The sequence below is a fragment of the Pogona vitticeps genome, chromosome 4 (assembly GCF_051106095.1).
Source record: "Pogona vitticeps strain Pit_001003342236 chromosome 4, PviZW2.1, whole genome shotgun sequence".
Classification (NCBI taxonomy): domain Eukaryota; kingdom Metazoa; phylum Chordata; class Lepidosauria; order Squamata; family Agamidae; genus Pogona; species Pogona vitticeps.
Window position 1 is genome coordinate 115948029 of NC_135786.1, and position 24509 is coordinate 115972537.

Consider the following 24509-nt stretch of genomic DNA (forward strand, 5'->3'; position numbering starts at 1 on the left):
CACAGGATTTGGAAACTATACTTCTATTAATGCAGCCTAAAATAGCAGCCTTTTTTGTAGTCACATCACACTGTTGCTCATAGTTTTGCTGAGCCAGGTATTCCCCATCTTGTAACTGTGCAATTGTTTTTCTTTTTCTCAGGTGCAGTACTTTGCACTTACAGTGGTGCCTCACTAGATGATGATAATCCGTTCCACTGAAATCGCTGTTTAGTGAAATCATTGTCTAGCGAAAAGCATTTCCCCATTGGAATGCACTGAAACCTGTTTAATGCATTCCAATGGGGAAGAATCGTCATTGTCTAGCTTAGATTGGCCATAGGAAAGCCACTTTGCGAACCGCCGATCAGCTGTTTAAATAGCTGTCTTGCGAAGCTTAGGTCCCGAAAACACCTGTTTGCGAGCGTGGAGGGAGCTGTCAAAATCATCATCTAGTGAAAATCAGTTTGTGAAGCAGGGACCAAACATTGTACAGCGAAATTCCCCCATAGGAATCACTGTTTTGCGAATCGCTATAGCGATCGCAAAAAGCCCATGTCTAGCGAAAAAACTGTCATGCGGGGTAACTGTCTAGCGAGGCACCACTGTATTCCTGTTGAATTTCATCCTGTTGTTTGTCGCCCAGTGCGCAATCCTATCAAGCTCATTTTGAATTTTGTTTCTGTCTTCTAGGGTAGTGGTCCCCAACCGTTTTTACACCATGAGCGGTTGGGGGTTATGGGGTCTGTGCATGGGGGGTGGCGCTTCCTCGCACATACACTCATGTGCATGTGCGAAGGGGCAGAGGCCTGGTCTGGCCCAGGCCACGGACCGGGGGTTGGGGACCCCTTTTCTAGAGTATTAGCTATTCCGCCCAATTTTGTATCATCTGCAAATTTGACAAGCATTCCCTGCACTCCCTCATCCAAGTCATTAATAAAAATATTGAACAGCATCGGGCCAGGACTGAGCCTTGGGGTACCCCACTTGTTACCTCCTCCCAATTGGAGAAGGACCCATTAATCATCACCCTCTGAGGACGATTCTCTAGCTAATTGTATATCCACCTGACACTTGATCTATTCAGCCCACACTTAGTTAGCTTGCTCATCAGGATATCATGGGGCACTTAGTCAAAAACTCTGCTGAAGTCAAGATATACTACATCTACAACATTCCCTCTGTCTATCAATAAATGAGATCAAATTAGTTTGTCAGGATTTGTTCTTGACAAATCCCCGTTGGCTTCTAGTTATTACTGCATTGTTTTCTAGGTGCTTGTACAATGACCGCTTACTATCTGTTCCAGAATTTTGCCTGCGATTGATGTCAGGCTGACTGGCCTGGAGTTCCCAGGTTCCTCTTTTTTTGCCCTTTTTGAAGATAGGGACAACATTGGCCCTCCTCCAATTCTCTGGCACCTCACCCGTTTCCCATGATTTCAAGAAAATAATGGATAGCGGTTCTGAGAGTTCTTCAGCCAGTTCCTTCAGTACTCTTGGATGCAGTTCATCCAGCCCTGGAGATTTGAGCTTGACTATTTGTTTCTCTTTCTCCAGCTGCAATCCTGCCCCCCCCCACTTGTACATCAAATTTGTTTGAAAGTTCATAGTCTGTTTTATGGGAAAAGACTGAACTAAAATAGGAATTTAGCACCTCTAACTTTTCTTTGTCCTCTGTTATCATTTTTCCATCTCCATTGCGGAGCTGTGTACAGTGGTGCCTCGCATTACGAGCGCTCCGTTTTACGATGAAATCGCTTTATGTTTCCAATGGGGGAATTTTGCTTTGCGACAGTTCCCTGCTTCGGGAACCGATTCTTGCAAAGCGATGATTTTTGGCCAGCTGATCGGCAGTTTCAAAATGGCCGCAGGGTAAAAAACATGGCTCCCCGCTGTTTTCTGGGATGGATTCCTCGCTGCACAGGCAGCAAAAATGGCTGCGCTATGGAGGATCTTTGCTGGACGGTGAGTTTCAAGTCCCTAAGAACGCATTAATCGGGTTTTAATGCATTTCTATGGGCTTTTAAATTTTGCATTACGTTTTCGTTCTACAGCAATTTCACTGGAACGAATTAACGCCGTAATGCGAGGCACCACTGTATTTTGTTTTTCTTTTGCTACTCATATACCTGAAGGATGCTTTTTTAAATTGCTTTTAGTGTCTCTAGCTAACCTCAGCTCATTCTCAGCTTTTACCTTCCTAATGCCATTCTTCCATTTCCTTGCTACTTGTCTCTACTCATCCTTGGTGGCCTCGCCTTATTTCCACTTCCTGTACATGTCTTTTTTGGTTTTTAGGTCCTCCCTGAGTTTTTTGTGAAGCCACACTGGCCTTTTTTTGCTGCCTCCCCCCTTTGTTTTTTGTTGGAATTGTTTGTAGTTGTCCCTTTAGAATTTCTTTTCTTTTTTTTTTTTAGAAGCTCCCACCCTTCTTGGACTCCTTTTCTTGTTAGGATCTCCTGCCATGGAACCTTACTTATCCTTCTTCTGAGATTATTAAAATTGGCTTTTTAAAAATCAAGCAGAAGTGTGTGGCTACACTCTGCTTTTGTTTCCTTTGAAATCAAGAATTCTAGAAGGAAATGTCACTCTCGCCTAGCATTCCCCTCACTGCCACTTCCTTCACCAAGATATCTATGTTGGTCAGAATCAAGTCAAGGATAGCAAATCCTCTAGTTTCTTTCTGCACTTTTTGTAGGGGAAAATTAGCCAGGAATTTCTTGGAAGGGCCATATTTGGCAGAATTTGCCTCCCAACATATATCTGGATAACTGAAATCTCCTGTCAGTACTACATTGTGTCTCTCTGAAAACCCTGCAATTTGTTTTTCAAAATTTGTTGGCTTCTTCTCTTTGATTGAGTGGTTGGTAGTAGATTCAAACTACCAAGCTCCTTTTGTTTTTTGCCCCAACTAGATTGATCCAGATGGTCTTGATGAGACAGCCAGTCTCCTCCTCTTGTATTTTTGTGCAGGAATGCATATTTTTGACATATGCTGCAACTCCACCTCTCTTTTTATTCCCTTAATTGTTGTATTCCAGTCATGGGAGTTATCCAACCAAATTTCAGTTATTCCTATCAAATCATACTTACCCTCCTGAATTAAAATTTCCAGTTCTTCTTGTTTGTTTTCCATACTCCTGACATTTGTATACAGACACCAGAGGTTCTGTGATTTGTGACCTGTTTGTCTTTGTACATATTTATTAATATTATTATGATTATTATTATTGTAGTTGTGGTTATTATTGTGAATATTATTGTTAATATTATTATTGTTGCCCTTTTGATCAGTTTGGTCCATTCCTCTTATTGTGTGTAAGGCTTCATCTACCCTTAACTCTGTGCTTGCGTCCCCCTCCCCTTTCCCTATTCAGTTTAAAGCCCTCCTGATGCAGTTCTTCATGCTGTTGCGAAACACATTCTTCCCAGTCCTTGTTAGATGCAAGCCGTCTCTTGCTAGCAGTCCTTCTTCCAGGAAGCTTAGCTCGTATTCCCAAAATCCAAATCCCTCTTGTTGACACCATCTTCGTAGACAATCATTCACCCAGAGGATCTTCCTTTCTTTTTTGATTCCTCTTCAGAGAGCCAGTAGGATGGATAAAAAACCTATCTGGGCCCCAAAGTCCTTGGGTTTCCTTCCCAGAGCTTCAAAGTCAGACATAATTTCTTGGTAGCTCCTCTTGGCTGTGTCATTTGTTCCCACGTGGACAAGAAGAAAGGGATATGTATCTATAGGTTTTATGAGTGGTGGCAATCCTTCCATCACATCCCTTATCTGTCATATAGGGAGACAGCATACCTGGCGAGTCCATGGATCCTCCCAGCATATTTCAGTCTCAATTCCATGTAATAGGGAGTCCCCTACAAGAACTACTCTCCTCTTCTTCTTTTTGTAGGGTTCAACAACTGTATTCTGCTGCGCTTTGGACTCATGTCCTCCTGTGGGGTCTCCTCTGCATGCTGTTTGATGGACTCTTCTTCTAGTAACTGAAAGCAGGTTTGTAGTTCCATCGGGAAAGAGTGTCTTCTCCTTCTTTTGCTCCTAAATGTGATTCTTTTCCATGGTGGTTCCTCCACTATGTTTGTAGCCTCTACAGCATTTTCCTCCACTGCAATGTTTTGGTTTTCTTCCACCAGCAGTGCCTCCTCTGACAGCTGCTGCTGCTGCTCAAGAGTTCTATCAATGTAGGCTTCATCTTCCATTATAGCCTTGAGTGTGGCTACTCGCTGCTCAAGGTCTCTGACTTTCTCTTCTGACAGTGCTACAAGCTTACATTTGTTACATGTATTTTGTTACATGTATTTTACACTCAGGAACAAAGTCAAATGTAGTACAAACTTTGCATGTAAGCATAACTTACGCTGGGTACTTTCAAATGCCAGCTGAAAACATGGATGTACATACAGGCCTTCCCTCCTGTCAACTTCTGATTTCTTTTGCTTTGCTATTTATTATTTATTATATTCCTGCACTATTTGTTATTGTTGTAAGCTAATGTTTTATGTTTTTAATTATTTATGATATGCTGTAAGCCGCCCAGAGTGGTAGAATATACCAGATGGACGGTATATAAATCAAATAAATAAATCAAATAAATCAAATAAATAAATAAATAAATAAATAAATAAATAAATAAATAAATAAATAAACAAATAAACAAATAAACAAATAAATAAATAAATAAACAAATAAACAAATAAACAAATAAATAAATAAATAAATAAATAAATAAATAAATAAATGAGTTGTCCCCACCCTCCATAGTCCCTTCTAGCTTTTTTTACTTTCAACTGTTTAGGATACCTGTCCCTCTTGTTTTATTAGTTTGAATGTAGTTGTACATATACCCAAAGGAACAAAAAAAAAATTGTTAGGGGCCTTCCCCAGCAAACTTCCCATTTGCTATCCTGTTCGCAAGCTCTGGTTGCAAGCTCCCTGGGTCTGCCTTTAGCTTTATTTGTCAGCTGTGCTCTGCCTGGAGTCAGGAATCACCCACAGAAGTCAAAGTGTGGGATTACCCAGCTGAGTGTAATGATAAAGATAAAGGTTCCCCTTGACATTTTAGTCATGTTCGACTCTAGGGGGCAGTGCTCATCCCCGTTTCCAAGCCATAGAGCCAGCGTTTGTCCGAAGACAGTTTCCATTGTCATGTGGCCAGCGCGGCTATACACGGAACGCTGTTTGGTGTGTAATGATACCTATGGCTTATTTCAGGGTCTTCCAAAGCCTCAGAAGGATGCTTACTTGAAGTAGTGGCTTGGCAGAGTTCACATCCTTGTTCTGTATGCTGTGGCCAGTCACTGTGCTGAACCCAAATGGATGATGCTTGCTCTGTTTCGCTTTTTTTTGGGCAATCTGTTCTACAGAACTGTGCTAATTTTTTTTTTTTGTTATCATGTAGGAAATGATTTATAGTGACCCTAATAGGGCTTTCAAAGAAAGTGAGATATTTAACAAATGGCTTTACCTGTTGCATACCCCGAGTGAGTTTCCATGGCTGAGTAGGGATTCGAACCCAGTCCTCCTGAGTCCTAGTCCATCCATCACTCAATCCACTACACCATGCTGGGTACATACCCTATATCTTGGTCTGTGACAAGTCTTGAGTGAGAATGTGAATTCCTTCTAACTGGTATGTGGAGGTATGTAAGTAAGGAGAAAACTGAATAAAAAGTGGAGGGAGAGGAAAACCTGGAGGAGTGAAAAGTGTAGCTGGGATATTGCTCAGTTTGCTGTTGTTTATATGAATTCTAGGCTTGTAGTTCAGGGCAATGAGCTAGAGCTCTCCACCAGGGAATGCCAAACTACAAGGAGTCCTTAAAATGAAGCCATTATAGTTGAAGTGGGTGAGACAGATATAACTGTACAGCACAGGATCTGAGATATCAGCCCAAATCTGCAGACACTACTTTGCCCAGTTGTTTTTGAACAAATGTTACTGCTATTCTGTGTGTTCAACCAGACAGTGATGTGACTACAACTGACACTAAATTTTTAAGCCTTAGAGGAGGGGTAAATTAACTGCACCCCATGGAACACATGTGTCACCCAGGGGGCATTTTTACAGCACCTCAACTCTGCCCAAATTTATTTGTTTTTAGGGGGGTGGGGAAAGTTTGAGGCAGACATTTTTGTCAAGTTTTTAGTATTACCCAGCACACATGCCCCCCCCCCATATGCATCCTCCATTATACTAGGAGGCATGAGGGGCTTTTTCAGATTAAAAAATCCCATTTAAAAGAAAGTCAAACCAATGTTTTAGTAACAAAAACTCATTACTGAATCCATTACTAAGTCACATCTAGAGTAGAACCATTGGATCAATGGAACTTATGGAGTATTTTACTCATCAAAACCCTAGTGATTGAATGGGCTTATTCTAGTTGCAATTTACTGCTAGATTTCAGCCAATGTAGTAACCTTGAATAAATACATTTTAAAAATGATAAGACAAAGTACATCAGCCAATTGGGATCATGCCCCTCCTTCTTGGAAGTGTGGCCCTTGTGATGCCAGAAGATATGAATAAGGTGCTTTCACTTCTGCTGCAGTTGGCCTTGGAGAGGATAACTGGGAAGTAACTAATGATTCCCTCTACTGTACATACACATAACTTTGTGCAAAACATTTGGGCTAAATGGCATTGTTACTATAGACTTACTGTAACATAACAGTCTTACTGTAACTATGAAAGTTAGACTAACACCAGTATGTGTTATAGGAAACTGGCTGTAAATATTTTGCAGGTACATTTTGCCACCATTGAGAGCAGGATTAAAGAGCAAGTAAGAGCCAGTAAGATGATGGAAAGGTAAAGGTCACTTTCCAACATCATTTTATCTTTCAAGCTGCAATCTATCAAATATCCCCTTACTCAGAAGTAAGCCTGCTTGAATTCAGTGATATTTACTTCTGAGTAGGCATACAGACCCCTTCATGGATTGCTGCCTTAGGCAACAACAATGCAATGTATTGTTGTAAACTGCAGAAGCATCTGGCCCCAGGATTCATTTTCAGTGGTTCTTTTTTTTTCTGCCAGTGATACAATAGGACCCCTTCATGGATTGCTGCCTTATCGTGGCGATGGGGCTTGAGTAACTCAGAGAAGCTATGGGCTATGCCGTGCAGGGCCACCCAAGATGGACAGGTCATAGTGGTGAGTTCTGACTAAACGCAATCCACCTGGGGTAGGAACCGGCAATTCCACTCCAGTATCTTTGCCAAGAATGCCCCATGATCAGAAACAAAAGGCTAAAAGATATGACGCTGGAAGATGGGACCCTCAAGTCAAAAGGCGTCCAACATGCTACTGAGGAAGAGCGGAGGACAAGTACAAGTAGCTCCAGAGCTGATGAAGTGGATCGGCCAAAGCCGAAAGGACGCTCAGCTGTGGACGTGCCTGGAAGTGAAAGGAAAGTCCGATGCTGGAAAGAAAAATACTGCATAGGAACCTGGAATGTAAGATCTATGAACCTTGGGAAGCTGGAGGTGGTCAAACAGGAAATGGCAAGAATAAACATTGACATTCTGGGCATCAGTGAACTAAAATGGATGGGAATGGGTGATTTCAACTCAGATGATTATCATGTCTACTATTGTGGGCAAGAATCCCGTAGAAGGAATGGAGTGGCCCTCATAGTCAACAAAAGAGTGGGAAAAGCCGTAATGGGATATAATCTCAAAAATGATAGAATGATGTCAATACGTATCCAAGGCAGACCTTTCAACATCACAATAATCCAGGTTTATGCACCAACCTCCATTACTGAGGAGACTGAAATTGAACAATTTTATGAAGATTTACAACACCTTCTAGAACTGACACCGAAGAAGGATGTTCTTCTCATTCTGGGGGACTGGAATGCTAAGGTAGGGAGTCAAGAGATAAAAGGAACAACAGGGAAGTTTGGCCTGGGAGTTCAAAATGAAGCAGGGTAACGGCTAATAGAGTTTTGTCAAGAGAACAAGCTGGTCATCACAAGCACTCTTTTCCAACAACACAAGAGGCGACTCTACACATGGAAATCACAAGATGGGCAACATCGAAATCAGATTGACTATATTCTCTGCAGCCAAAGATGGAGAAGCTCTATACAGTCAGCAAAAACAAGACCTGGAGCTGATTGTGGCTCTGATCATCAGCTTCTCATAGCAAAATTCAAGCTTAAACTGAAGAGAGTAGGAAAACCCACTGGGCCACTCAGGTATAATCTAAACCAAATCCCTTACGAATACACAGTAGAAGTGAAGAACAGATTTAAGGAACTAGATTTGGTGGACAGAGTGCCTGAAGAACTTTGGATAGAGGCTCGTAACATTGTACAGGAGGCAGCAACAAAAACCATCCCAAAGAAAAGGAAATGCAAAAAGCAAAGTGGCTGTCCAATGAGGCCTTACAAATAGCAGAAAAGAGAAGGGAAACAAAATGCAGGAGAGATAGGGAAAGTTACAGAAAACTGAATGCAGACTTCCAAAGAATAGCAAGGAGAGACAAGAGGGCCTTCTTAAATGAACAATGCAAAGAAATAGAGGAAAATAACAGAAAAGGAAAAACCAGAGATCTGTTCAGGAAAATTGGAGATATTAGAGGAAAATTTTGTGCAAAGATGCACATGATAATGGACAAAAATGGAAGGGACCTCACAGAAGCAGAAGACATCAAGAAGAGGTGGCAAGAATACACAGAGGAATTATATCAGAAAGTTTTGGATATCCCGGACAACCCAGACAATATAGTTGCTGACCTTGAGCCAGACATCCTGGAGAGTGAGGTCAAGTGGGCCTTAGAAAGCCTGGCTAACAACAAGGCCGGTGGAGGTGATGGCATTCCAGTCGAACTATTTAAAATCCTAAAGGATGATGCTGTTAAGGTGCTACATTCAATATGCCAACAAGTTTGGAAAACTCAACAGTGGCCAGAGGACTGGAAAAGATCAGTCTACATCCCAATACCAAAGAAGGGCAGTGCCAAAGAATGCTCCAACTACCGGACAATTGCACTCATCTCACACGCCAGCAAGGTTATGCTCAAAATCATACAAGGTAGGCTTCAGCAGTATGTGGACCAAGAACTCCCAGAAGTACAAGCAGGATTCCGAAGGGGCAGAGGAACTCGAGACCAAATTGCCAACATGTGCTGGATTATGGAGAAAGCCAGAGAGTTCCAGAAAAACATCTACTTCTGCTTCATTGACTATGCAAAAGCCTTTGACTGTGTGGACCACAGCAAACTATGGCAAGTCCTAAAAGAAATGGGCGTGCCTGACCACCTTATCCATCTCCTGAGAAACCTATATGTGGGACAGGAAGCAACAGTTAGAATTGGATATGGAACAACGGATTGGTTCAAAATTGGGAAAGGAGTACGACAAGGCTGTATATTGTCACCCTGCTTATTTAACTTATATGCAGAATACATCATGCGGAAGGCTGGACTGGAAGAATCCCAAGCTGGAATTAAGATTGCAGGAAGAAATATCAACAACCTCAGATATGCAGATGATACCACTCTGATGGCAGAAAGTGAGGAGGAACTAAAGAACCTTGTAATGAGGGTGAAAGACGAGAGTGCAAAAAACGGTCTGAAACTCAACATCAAAATAACTAAGATCATGGCCACTGGTCCCATCACCTCCTGGGAAATAGAAGGGGAAGATATGGAGGCAGTGACAGATTTTACTTTCTTGGGCTCCATGGTCACTGCAGATGGATACAGCAGCCCCGACATTAAAAGACGCCTGCTTCTTGGGAGGAAAGCAATGACAAACCTTGACAGCATCTTAAAAAGCAGAGACATCACCTTGCCAACAAAAGTCCGCATAGTCAAAGCTATGGTTTTTCCTGTAGTGTTGTATGGAAGTGAGAGCTGGACCATAAAGAAAGCTGACCGCCGAAGAATTGATGCCTTTGAATTGTGGTGCTGGAGGAGACTCTTGAGAGTTCCCTGGACTGCAAAGAGAACAAACCTATCAATTCTTAAGGAAATCAACCCCGAGTGCTCATTGGAAGGACAGATCCTGAAGCTGAGGCTCCAGTACTTTGGCCATCTCATGAGAAGAGAAGACTCCTTGGAAAAGACTTTGATGTTGGGAAAGTGTGAAGGCAAGAGGAGAATGGGACGACCGAGGATGAGATGGTTGGACAGTGTCATCGAAGCAACCAACATGAATTTGACACAACTCCGGGAGGTGGTGGAAGATAGGAGGGCCCGGCGTGCTCTGGTCCATGGGGTCACGAAGAGTTGGACACGACTAAACGACTGAACACACACAGGCATACAGAGGGTGTAGTTACATGTCAAAACACTCCTGGTTTTGTGTTGGGGTCAGCAGGTTTGAAATCAGTGTCAAAATATCCGTTTAAATGATGTACAGCTAAGAACACATGTTTTTCGCTGGGAAGAGAAGCTTTTTATGTTCAGAAAGTGCTTTTTCGAAACACCCACTAGGGCCTAGCTTATTTTAACTTGATTATGAATGTGTTTTATAAGATTACCCTGTAGCCCATATTCTGACACGTATATGTATATATATTTCTATCTGAAGTATTGATTTAGTGCTATGGCAATTTGAGAAAAATAAATAATAAAATTAAAAAGTGAAACAAGTCACACTACAGCCGAAAAACATGGCTTCTGAGCCTGCCACTCCCATCACCTCAATGCAAGAAGTAAGTTTGTTGGGGCAGCGAGTGGTTATGAAAGGCAGGCAGTGCGAGAGTGGTTGCAAGACAAAAACCTCAAAAATGGTTCCAGGATGATGTGCCAGCAACCAGAGCATTTTCTCATAGCCATGGCTGCATGGGGTTTTATTTTAGTTTTTTGATGCCAACATTTTGCATAACTTTGGGAGGGAAGCTGGGGCCCCATTGTGCTCTTTGATCTATATACTGTGGTAACACATCCTCCACATGGATTAAAGGTTGCCCCAGGAGACCACACACTGACCCAAAAACCATGTGATTAGCATGTGATTTTTAACTGGCTGCAAAACCCCCAACACAGCTCCAGATTTATTTCAGTAGTGTAACCATCCCCAGAATTGCAATTAATTGCAACTTAGATTTTTTAAAAGGAAGTAATGTTTTGTCAAAGGTATAAAGCCTTGTGCAAATGTTTAAAGATAATTCAGAATAGACTATTCTGGAAACAGAACAGAGAGAAGGAACTCTGGTTATCGTTTCATAACTCATAACGGTCTTTCAATAAGTCTTTTTTGAGCATACAAAGCAGTTTTTCTACATTAGCTTAGTAACATTTGCAGCCACCCAGACGGCACTTGGGGAATGTGGCAACCATAAAGAGACTGAATGTGAGAGAAGCTCTTGGTGATTGGTTAAGTGTGGGGAGGAGAGCCGTGTTTGGAAATGTAATGGTAGAAGGGTAGTTGTGTTTGTCTGTGCAAGCATTATAGATAAAAGCATATATATATATATATACATATACTAGACACACATATCAATGGACTTAATATAAACCAAAGCTTTTTAGGGCACTGCTAGATATAAATACTACAAATATTGTACTGTACTGCATCTGCCAGATATCCCTCACCCTCTTAAGACATCCACCTCAGAAATCTCAAAGGGAAAAGAAATTGTGTTCTTGAACAGATGCTTTACTCTGCTCTTATGATCACCCATTGCCTGGGGTAATTCACACACTACTGCAACTGATTACAAAGGAAAACCTGTAGGGGGAAAGTGTTCATTAGCAACTGTAAATAGCCAATCTAATTAACATTTATTTTTACTCTACCATTATTTTATGATAGAGGTTCTCACATTCTTTACAACATAAGCTTCAATTAAAGACCTCCATATCAAATGTTTATTTATTTATTTTTTATAACATACATACCTACAAAAAACACAAATACCTACAAAACAATAACACATAAAATTAACAAAACATACAAGATTAACAGAACATACAGGCGGGGAGGTATTTCCCATACCAGCTTATCTATTTTATAAATTCTGACTACAGAAATAATATATCAGTGTGTATCTACACATGTTATATTCCACATCCCTATTTTGTGTATCTAATTAAGTATCTAACATCCTAAGTTTATAATAAATGTTGTAAATTCTCTCATCTGATTTCCATCCATCTAAATCTCATCATAAACATTCCCCATTTCCTCTTTAAAATTACAGTACTTTTCCACCATAATATCCACACAGGCCCATTCATTCCTCAATGATCTCCATTCTTATAAACAGAAAACTATATGTCTAATCTTGTCAACATAATCACTCTTATAGTTCACACATATTTGATATTTACATATACATGCCTCAGAAGCAAAACAACCAATATTATTATTCATCATCATTTCTGAAGTTCATAAGTCACATACGCTTGTCTAACCTTAATTTTCATGGCTGGCCAAATTTGCTTATAGTATATTAGTCATGTTGCTTTATATGTCAGTTATATATACAGTATCTTAAACAAATTGATTTCTATTATTTATTCAGCAAGTAAATTCCTCCTTTCTGATTTTTATTTATCAACTCCATCTTGTCAACATAGCCACTATTATAATCACACATATTTAATGTCTCAATATGTGTGCCTCACAAACAAAGTATCCACTATTATTATTCATCATCATTTCTAAAGTTCATGGGTTACATGTGATTGTCTAACGTTAAATTCCATCTCTGGCCAAGTTTGGTTATAGTATATTAGTCATATTACTTTGTATATTCAGCTCCAGTGTTATCAAACCAAAATTAGCCTCTTGCCTCCTTTATTCATTCATTTTTTCCCAGTTTTGAAATGCCATCTATAATATTTATTTAAGACACTTTCTATATGGTTGACTAATTTCATCCCCATGTAGTCAGTATTTTGGTTTTGGAGCAACATAGTGTGTGATCTCTGATCGTAAATTTCTGCCCTCAGCTTTGCCAATTTCTCCCCATTTACATTCTTTCTTTTCAGAACAGTCTTGAGATATTTCCTCCCTTCCCCGCTCCCCCTTTAGTCTTTTTTAGGCATCTTTTGAAGAAAAGGAGTCTTCTTCTTCTCTCTCTCTGACGATGGTAGCTGTTGAGTAAATTCCATGATTTGTCTGTGTTGCTTTAAGGCCATCTCTCTCTCTGACATTAAAGGCTGTTCATTAAAATTTTGGTTAAGTTGTTTGTCCTTGCTTTCTATCTTTTTGTCCAGAGCAGAAAAAGTCATCTTCAAGTCTGTTCTGATCTCCTCAAGTTGTGCCTCAAAATGATTGATTATGTTAAATTGACATTCTTGAAGAAGTCTCTTGATATAATACATTGTGGGTTGTGAAGATGAGTCTCCCCCTCCTTCCATGGCTGTAGCAGTGAGCAGGTTAATTACTCAGATTTCCCACAGATTTATTAGCTAGTCCACACTTAAAGTTTTATGAGGGGGGACCCCAAGGATGTTATTTGATTTATAATCCACCTTGTAGCCAGATTCAGAGTCACATAGGTTAGATTATGCAGAGTTATTTAGAGTTCTTAAGCCCTGGAAAAGCCAGTTTCTCTGGGGGGAAGGGCTACGAGAGAAAAAGAGCAGAATTGGTTTAGTTTTCGAGCTGTGACGTAGTAAAAAAACTCCGATGTTACAGGCATTAACAAAGTTATGCTGCTTGAGATCTTCCTTCTCATCAGCGTTCATAGAGCAGATTTGATCTTTTACTTGCTGTGGTTTAGCAGCAGATCGTTAATCTCTGTTCTGCAGTAAGATAATAAATCTTCTACCTCCCTCTCTGAGCAGCTAACTCACCATCATGGTGACTTCACGAGACAGATTGCGTGTAGGAAGGGAACTCTTCCAAAAAACAGACTGCCATCTGAGATTCGGCGGTTCCAAAGCCCCCACTTGCTAGCAAGTCCCACTCTCCTGTGGGAGCTTGCCCCCCCTTCTCCTGGGGGGTCCTCTGACTTGGATGTGGTCGAACAGGAGATGACAAGAATAAACATTGACATCCTGGGCGTCAATGAACTACAATGGACAGGAATGGGTGAATTCAATTCAGATGACCATCATATCTATTATTGTGGGCAAGAATCCTGTAGAAGAAATGGAGTAGCCCTTGTAGTCAACAAAAGAGTGGGAAAAGCTGTAATGGGATATAATCTCAAAAATGATAGAATGATTTCAATATGAAACCAAGGCAGACCTTTCAACATCACATTAATCCAAGTTCATGAACCAGTTACCAATGCCTAGGAGACTGAAACTGACTAGTTTTATGAAGACTTGCAACACCTTCTAGAACTGACACCAAAGAAAGATGTTCTTGTCATTATAGGGGATTGGAATGCTAAAGTAGGGAGTCAAGAGATAAAAGGAACAACAGGTAAGTTTGGCCTTGGAGTTCAAAACAAAGCAGGGCAAACGCTAATAAAATTTTGTCAAGAGAGCAAGCTGGTCATCACAAGCACTCTTTTCCAACAACACAAGAGGCGACTCTACACATGGAAATCACCAGATGGGGAATAATGAAATTAGATTGATTATATTCTCTGCAGCCATAGATGGAAAAGCTCTATACAGTCAGCAAAAACAAGACCTGGAGCTGATTGTGGCTCTGATCATCAGCTTCTCATAGCAAAATTTAAGCTTAAACTGAAGAAAGGAGGAAAAACAACTGGGCTAGTCAGGTATAATGTAAACCAAATCCCTTATGAATACACAGTAGAAGTGAAGAACTGATTTAAGGAACTAGATTTGGTGGACAGAGCGCCTGAAGAACTATGGATGGAGGCTCGTAACATTGTACAGGAGGCAGCAACAAAAACCATCCCAAAGAAAAGGAAATGCAAAAAGCAAAGTGGCCTTACAAATAGCAGAGAAGAGAAGGGAAACAAAATGCAAGGGAAATAAGGAAAGCTAAAGAAAATTGAATGCAGACTTCCAAAGAATAGCAAGGAGAGACAAGAGGGCCTTCTTCAATGAACAATGCAAAGAAATCAAGGAAAAGAATAGAAAAGGAAAAACCAGAGATCTGTTCAGGAAAATTGGAGATATTAAAGGAACATTTTGTGCAAAGATGGACATGATAAAGGACAAAAATAGTAGGGACCTAACAGAAGCAGAAGATATCAAGAAGAGGTGGCAAGAATACACATAGGAATTATACCAGAAAGATTTGGATATCGTGGAAAACGCAGATAGTGTGGTTGCCGACCTTGAGACAAACATCCTGGAGAGTGAAGTCAAGTGGGCCTTAGAAAGCCTGGCTAACAACAAGGCCAGTGGAGGTGATGGCATTGCAGTTGAACTATTTAAAATCTTAAAATATGACACTGTTAAGGTGGTACATTCAATATGCCAGCAAGTTTGGAAAATTCAACAGTGGCCAGAGCATTGGAAAAGATCAGTCTACATCCCAATCCCAAAGAAGGGCAATGCCAAAGAATGCTCCAGGTACCGTACAATTGCACACATTTCACACGCTAGCAAGGTTATGCTCAAAATCATACAAGGTAGGCTTCAGCAGTATGTGGACTGAGAACTCCCAGAAATACAAGCTGGATTTCAAAGGAGCAGAAGAACTAGAGACCAAATTGCTAACATGCACTGGATTATGGAGAAAGCCAGAGAGTTCCAGAAAAACATCTAATTCTGTTTCATTGACTGTGCAAAAGCCTTTGACTGTGTGGACCGCAGCAAACTATGGCAAGTCCTTAAAGAAATGGGAGTGCCTGACCACCTTATCTATCTCCTGAGAAACCTATATGTGGGACAGGAAGCAACAGTTAAAACTGGATATGGAACAACTGATTGGTTCAAAATTGGGAAAGGAGTACAACAAGGATGTATATTGTCCCCCTGCTTATTTAACTTAAATGCAGAATACATCATATGCAAACCTGGACTGGAGGAATCCCAGACCTGGATTAAGCTTGCCAGAAGAAATATCAAGAACCTCCGATATGCAGATGATACCACTCTGATGGCAGAAGGTGAGGAGGAATTAAAGAACCTCTTAATGAGGGTGAAAGAGGAGAGTGCAAAAAAAAAGGTCTCAAGCTCAACATCAAACAAACCCAGATCATGGCCATTGGTCCCATCACCTCCCGGCAAATGGAAGGGGAAGATATGGAGACAGTTACAGATTTTACTTTCTTGGGGTCTATGATCACTGCAGACCAAATTGCTAACATGCACTGTGACAGCAGCCACAAAATTAAAAGACCCCTGCTTCTTGGGAGGAAAGCGATGACAAACCTCGACTACATCTTAAAAAGCAGAGACATCACCTTCCAACAAATGTCTGCATAGTCAAAGGTATGATTTTTCCTGTATGGAAGTGAGAGCTGGACCATAAAGAAAGGAGACGGCCAAAGAATTGATGCTTTTGAATTGTGGTGCTGGAGGAGGCTCTTGAGAGTCCCCTGGACTGCAAAGAGAACAAACCAATCAATTCTAAAGGAAATCAACCCTGAGTGTTCACTGGAAGGACAGATCCTGAAGCTGAGACTCCAATACTTTGGCCATCTCATGAGAAGAGAAGACTCCCTGGAAAAGACCCTGATGTTGGTAAAGTGTGAAGGCAAGAGGAGAAAGGGACGACAGAGGACGAGATCGTTGGACAGTAACATTGAAGCTACCAACATGAATCTCACCAAACTCCGGGAGGCAGTGGAAGACAGGAGGGCCTGGTGTGCTCTGGTCCATGGGGTCACAAAGAGTCAGACACGACTAAACAACTAAACAACCACCTTGCAGTACACTAAAGCATGGCTTTATGATTTGTAAAAAAATGTGGTGAAAAGAGTAATATACAAGTATGGAACTCAGTCAGATATTTCTGCCCCTGCAGATTGAAGCTCTGAGACAAGTTTCAACATTTCATCCAAATGCGTATCAATGCTAGTTCCTTCTTTCATTCTCATGCTGTATAATCTTTCTTTCAAAAATATTACATTCTTACTTCATCTAGTGAGGTATTTTCTTTTTACAGCACCATTTAGTCTTTTAGCTGTTTTATACTTGGTTACTGATGGAGTCTCATGGTCTTCTATCCAAGAGTATAATATCATTAAAGCCTTTGCTTCTTTAATTTTATATTCATTCTGTGCTGGCTGACTTTCAGGTATATCTTGGTCTATAACATTTAACCAGTCTTGTACTTGAAGGGAAACACTTAATCTTGTATTCCACATTTGAAAATTGTTCTGTTTCAGCTTTGGAATCGCAAATATGCCACTGCTGTTACTTACACCCAGCTGAAAACGTTGAGTGGATGTACAGTGGTGCCCCACATAACGAGCGATTCGTTTAATGATGAATCGGCATAGCGATGTGTTTTTTGCGATTGCAAAATGGTAAACATCGCTTTACGATGATCGGTAAGCATTTTGCTTACTAATTTTCACATAGCGATTTTTAACAGCTGATCGGCGGTTCCAAAATGGCCGCCGGGTAAAGAAAATGGCCGCCCGCTGTGTTTTCGTGCCCTTTCCTCGCTTACCGGGCAGCGAAAATGGCGGCCGGATGGAAGATTTCTGTGGAACTGTGAGTTTTTTGCCCATAGGAACGCATTAAATGTGTTTCAATGTGTTCCTATGGGCTTTTTTGCCCCGCATAGTGACGAATCCACATAGCGATGATTTTTTTGGAACGGATTATCGTCGCTATGCGGGGCACCACTGTATTAGCTTCTGGAGTAGTAGCAGGAACTGTAGACATCTTGATACTAATAAATGTCTTCTAATAAGGCAAAAGTGAAATCTAGGACTTTGTTGAGTGATGAATGTTGCCTCCTGCTGTCAGTCTTATAGCTGTGAAGAGAAGTGGAAGGGAAAGGCCAATACTTAATAGAGAGAGAGACTTCCGGGCTCATCCACACTCTGGTGTTGTTTCCGGCCATTGTGAGCTTTCTCTTGGTATACTTCATTTCAGATTCGAATAGATTAATAAAGGTCCATATGTGGGGAGCGCATTTGTTGCTGTATGTACTGGGTTGCCTCAGTATTATTTGTTCTTGTACATCCAGAAATGTTCACTGAAGTCTCACTCTCAACACAAAGTGCAGTCCCCTTTGGCTTATGTGCACATTTTTGGTTAGAAATCGATACTGCTTTTTTGGTAGTTTAGCTCTACAAGAATAGATATGCCATTTTTGGCTGTTTCCTACACCTAGGTACATGCGTGTGTGTGTACACATGCACACATATGCACATGTTCATGCAGAGAAAATTGTTTTGTGTTTTCTTTTTTTGGCCCCTTCTTGTTTTTTATTTTTGTCTCTGTGACAGCCTCCTCACACGACACAAAGGAGCTGCCACGTCACACTCACACTCACTTTATTTCACGCTGCCACCAACCATTCCCTCATAAGACTCTTCAGACAAAAGTATGATATTTAAAATAAAAACTTATGTTTATTGATAATAACAAAAGGAATGGAAAATCACTATAATAATTAAAATAAAAGGCAATCAGTAATAATAAAGTACCCCCCCACACACTCTCTCTCAGACCTTCACTCTACTATATACTGTAGCACAGTACTACACAACATGTACAAGCCCTAACTCCCTAAGTCCCTATCCAGACCCTATCAAGTCCCTATCTCAAACCCTATCTGAGTCACACCTCCTTCACTCCCCCTTAAATACCCTAGCTCCACCCTCTTATGTCCCACCTCCCGTCACGCTATTGGTAGATGACAAACAACCATATCAATGACGGGCAGATGACATCACCGTTAACGTAACATTACCTCCCCCCTTATAAAAGTTGTTTTGTGGGGGGAAAGCTAAGGTGCTTTTCACCCCAAAACAACTGCACATAGAACAAAACATTGCGTACCACATTATAACACTTACCACAACAATATTAAACACATTTATGCATAACTATATCTTTAAAATATACTTACATCGGAAATAAACAATTGCACACATAATATCAATAACAATACATTTTCCAACTTTTACACTTAGTTATATTTTAAGAGTCCATGTTCGTTCAACCGTCGTTGTCGGGTCTTCGGGATAAGGCGTCAGCAACACAGTTCATTGTCCCTTTGACAACCTTAACCTCAAAGTCATAGTCCTGCAAAAGGAGAGCCCACCTCATTGGTTGACAGTTCTGGGCTTTCAAAGTCTTTAGCCACCTTAGAGGTGAGTGGACCTTGCACAAAATGAAGTGTCTTCCCCAGATGTAAGCCTTCAATTTCTGGATCAGGTGAACGATGTCCCAACACTCTTTTCCGATGGTCGACATGTACTTTTCTCCCCCTTGAAGTCTCCTGCTCAGGTAGGACACAGGATGCTGGTCTCCGTCGTCATCACACTGGCACAGCACGGCTCCTACCCCGGCGTTAGAAGCATCGGTGTAGATGATGAATTCTTTACTGAAGTCTGGAGCATGCAACACAGGGTGGTTGGTTACTGCTTCTTTTAGCTTTCCGAAAGCCACCTTGCAGTCATGGGACCATGGAATGCAGTCATCGCTCCTTTTCTTTGTCAGCTCTGTTAACGATGCAGCAACTTCACTAAATCTGGGGATAAATTTTCTGTAGTATCCCACCAGACCTAGGAAGGATCTTATTTTCTTCTTAGTATTGGGTCTGGGCCACTTGAGTATTGCTTCTACCTTGGCCTCTAGGGGTTTGATTATACCTTCCCCAACCATATGACCCAAGTACTTCATCTCGGGGCTACCTAGTTGACATTTACTGGCCTTTACAGTTAACCCCACGTTTTTCAACCTCTGCAATACTACTTTCAAAAGACATAGGTGATCCTGCCAGGTGTTGCTAAAGATCCCTATATCATCAATATCTGCCATAGCAATTGCACTGAGCCCTTGCAGAGCTTTGTCCAGTAGTACTATAGGGGCTGACCAAGCGCTAGACAAGAGCACAATAATTTGATTTTCCAGCCTTTCATCTAGCTCCCTGAGCACTTCTTCAACATAAGGACCAGTTATTCTGTAAGTAGTTACAGCCTGCGGGGGTGCACTACTCTTATTACTTCGATGTAACACTCCCTTGGCTACACCAGGTTTGTTGGAGAAAACCTGTTGATACTTATTAACCAATGTTTTTAGATCACTCTGCTGTTTTATGGATAAGGCAGGGCTGATTTGCACCTCTTCTGGGTTGAACTTTGGCTGACCCCTCCCTTCCCAGAAGGGTAACTCATGTTCTCCTTTATCAGCTGCTTTCATTGTAAACAGCAATTTTTTTCTCTCTACTATATGGCTTAAGGGCATTTATATGGACCACCCTCCTGCCCAGGTGCTCATCTCCCTCACTAATTGAACTGAGGTCACCCATTTCACGAATAACACTACATGGACCTTTCACCATCCCCTCTATTAACAGTTCAGTTGGAATGGTCCCACCAAACTGCTCCGATAATCCATCACTCTGCTGATGATAAGGAGAAGTTTTCACATGTATTACTCCACAAATCTGCCACCATCTCTCTATAAGTCTGGAGGCAAATGATGGTTCTATAATGTTTGCTTCAATACTTTTAATAGATGTTGAAATTACTGGTAAAGGGCACAGCTTAACCATGGTCTTGTCACTGTTATAGTTCTGTTTCTGGCACAAATCAAATTTCTGACAGAAATTTCTAATTTGTTTTCCTAATTCAAGCCAATAAAAGTTCTGGGTTATTCTCTGTGTGGTTTTATTTATACCCAAATGTGCATCAACTATGTCTGAATGTCCCATTTCCAAAATCATTGAACAATATTTACTGTATTTTTTGCACCATAAGACTCACTTTTTTCCCACAAAACAGGGGTGTGGAAAGTCTGTGCGTCTTATGGAGCGAAGAAAACAGATTATATTTTCCTGTTTTCTTCTCCTAAAAAATTGGTGCGTCTTATGGAAAGGTGCGTCTTATGGAGCGAAAAATACAGTATCTGGTACAACTAACTGGCTTCTAATCTCATGTCCCCCTTTTGAAATATTCATCAGTGTTTCTCTGTATGGCAAACCATGTTTAATAAGGAAATGTTCAGGGGATTCAGGGGATAATTCTCTACTAGCCACTTTATCAAAACAGCCTTTTAAAGTGGGGTCTGCTAGCTGCTCTTGGGAACATATAGTTTTCTGAGGTATTTCTAGAGAAAATGCCCCAGCTTGGGGTATATTTTCTTCTCTCTCTTGAAAATCAGTAACATTGCCAGCTGATTCAAATAATTGGGAATCAGTTTTTAGATATAGACAGTGTTTTATTTCAGCGATAGGAATATTATCGTCATAACTTGAGACCTCTCCACTAAAAGTATCCATTTTAGAGAGCTCTACTGCCTCTGCTGTTGTTTCCATGACAACAGGCTCTTCTCTAGGGGGAGCCATCTGACCATTCTGAATACCGTAAACAGACTTAGCCTTGTTTAAATTCATTTTCTGAGGTAAAATTTCTTTATTTTCTTTTGTTTTAGTACACTGGGAGGCTTTATGGCCCCTCTCTTGGCAGTTGAAACAAATTCGGTTGCTCCATGAGCTTTTCCCAGCCAATTTTTCTTTTCCCTCCAAAATCTGGCTCTTGGCTTGGCCCTGTTCAGAAGGCTTTCCAACAAAATGGATGCCCACTTTTTGCTGGCTTTTAACTTGCCCTTTGTAATATTTAGGGTGGTCTTCCCATGTTTTTCTCATATTCTTTCCCTCAGAATAACTTGAGTTTTGTTCTACTTTTATACATTCAGCGGATTTAGATATGTTTCTCTCAGGATTTGAATCATTATTAGCACTTTTATTTTGGGCTGATAATTTCATTTGTTTCTTTTTTAGCTGCAATTTTTCCTCTTTTATTTTCAAATCTAGTTCCTTTTGCTTAGCCTCAAACTCAGCCATGATCTGTAACCTCTTTTCCTCAAACCGAACTCTTATTTCTTTTAATTTTTCTTCAGTCTTAGCTCTGTGCTGCAACTTTCATTGTTCAAAATCTAGCTTTCTCTGCCTGACCTTGGCCTCATATTTTTCTCTTTCTAATTCTAGCTGCTTCATTCTTTCCTCAATATCTAGCTGTTTTATTCTGAATTCATGTTCTTGTTGTGCTAATTCCAATTTTCTGAGATCTGATAAATCTCCTCTAGAGGACTCTTCCTCTTGCGCTGTGGAAAATCTTTCCTCTCCCCCACTAGACTCTTTGTCTGAACTGGTTGCCATCTCAGCAGATCTCAGTTCAATTTCAGTTTTCTTACTGCGAGTTAAGAGCATATTTTTCACAAAAAAGGCTCTGTTTTATTTCCAAGCCTCTGTTTAAATCACTTTTTTCCTTTCTGTGCTAAGGTCTGATATTTAGTTGCAGCGTACACCAGCTGGCCTAGCTGTGAGCTGGTAACTGTAACTGCACTTCTTTGGCGTCTTCTGCCCCTTACACTGGGCCCCTTGCCAACTAAGGATACTTTATATTTCTGCCTTTGGCCCAACTTTAAATTTTAATACAGCTCTACCCACACTTAGGTTCTGCTGATTAAAATGGAGTTCCCTCAGCTTTGCTGCCCTTGGTCTGTGTCCCCACAGAGTTCTCCTAACTCTGGACACGCTGGCCAAAATGCCACAGCCTCTGCTTTGGGTCCTCTCCCTCACAAAATGGACACCACAGAGCTCCTAAATCAGTTCTCCCACACTGAAGCTCAAGCGCCTCTCCACTAGATTTGCTCCCCGTGAGTCAAATCCTAGAGAGTTACCCATGCTCTCCACTTCAGATGACCCTAACTGAAATCTCTTGCTCTGGTCACTTTGGCCAAGGCTTTACTGGACACTCGTATCCCAACTGCTGGACACCAGTTTTATTGTGACAGCCTCCTCACACAACACAAAGGAGCTGCCATGTCACATTCACACTCACTTTATGTCACGCTGCCACCAACCATTCCCTCATAAGACTCTTCAGACAAAAGTATGATTTTTAAAATAAAAACTTAGGTTTATTGATAATAACAACAGGAATGGTAAATCACTATAATAATTAAAATAAAAGGCAATCAGTAATAATAAAGTACCCCCCACACACACACTCTCTCTCTCAGACCTTCACTCTACTATATAGCACAGTACTACACAACATGTACAAGCCCTAACTCCCTAAGTCCCTATCCAGACCCTATCAAGTCCCTATCTCAAACCCTATCTGAGTCACACCTCCTTCACTCCCCCTTAAATACCCTAGCTCCACCCTCTTATGTCCCACCTCCCGTCACGCTATTGGTAGATGACAAACAACCATATCAATGACGGGCAGATGACATCACCGTTACCATAACAGTCTGTGCTGCAGAACAATAGGTAGCTCATATGGAACAAAATAGAACCAATATTGTTGATTTGATGTTCTCCAAGACTGACACATTTTATTGAGATGTCTCAAAAAGTGTCTAGGTTAAATTGTTTCTGAAAGATTTTAAAATATTTTACTTTTTAAAAAATGTTTTTGATTTGTGGTTTTAATATTGATAAATATTTAATTGTTTAATATAGCTTTTACAGCACGAAGACAAGGGAATATTGGATGGTGGGGAAATTTCTGGTATGCTCAGAGGGTACAAATGCTCCATCTGGAACAGCTTATGTTCGCTATGGCAGTTTCCGCTAAGCTGCATATGTAACAGGTGGAGTGGTTGGTAGCCTATATTTTGTCTTGCTTGATAAACCTTTTAGTGTATCATCATCCACTTTCATATGTTTGGGTGAAATGTGTTGTAACAAAAGTAATTTCTGCTTGATTATTATGTACTTTGGTGAATTTATGAGCCGCTAAGCATTCTATCCAAGGTGACATGAATGTTCCCTATGTGGGACTGAATCTGTGATGACCCTTTTAGATATGCAAGTAACAAACATGCATGTGTGGATAGAATTCCTCAGTACAATAGATCTTTGAACAATAAATTTCTTGCCATTCAGGCTGGAGACATACACTGTGATACCTGCAAAAGAGTTCAATGTTTAAGGACAGCTCTTCTTTTTGAACTGCTTGCCTTCTCAGTGCTTCCAGATGCCTGCTTCTCTTGTCCCTTGTTTTCCTGTTACTGCAGCTTCAGTCATACAGGTCTGCACAATTTATTCTGAGCACAGGAGCTGCACTATATAAGAGGGAAGGACAACAGGTTGTCTCTAAGCTGTCCCCAAACTTAGTTTGTTTAGATAGCCTTGATAACAAGACCCCTGGGTTGAAAATACTGCTATTAAACACTAGGTCAGTGAATGCAAAAACAACATCCATCTACAGTTGTGTTCAAAATTATTCAACCCCCAATGCTATAAAGGGGTTTAGGGACTATAGTGTACATTTGGAATTGTATTCAGAATGAAATCCTACAAGGACGTTTTAAAGAACGAAATGCAACTAAAATAACATCAATTGTTTATGTAATACAGTAGTAAATGTTTCTTTTGTGGTTTCTTCATTGCCACAATTATTCAACCCCTTAAAGACTACCACTCTGAAGAAGAGAGGTTCATTCAGGTGTTTTCGATCAGGTATTGAAAACACCTGTGGATGTCACCGAGCACCAATCAAGCATAATAAGCACCAATTAGGCAGCTTTAAAATGACTGTGA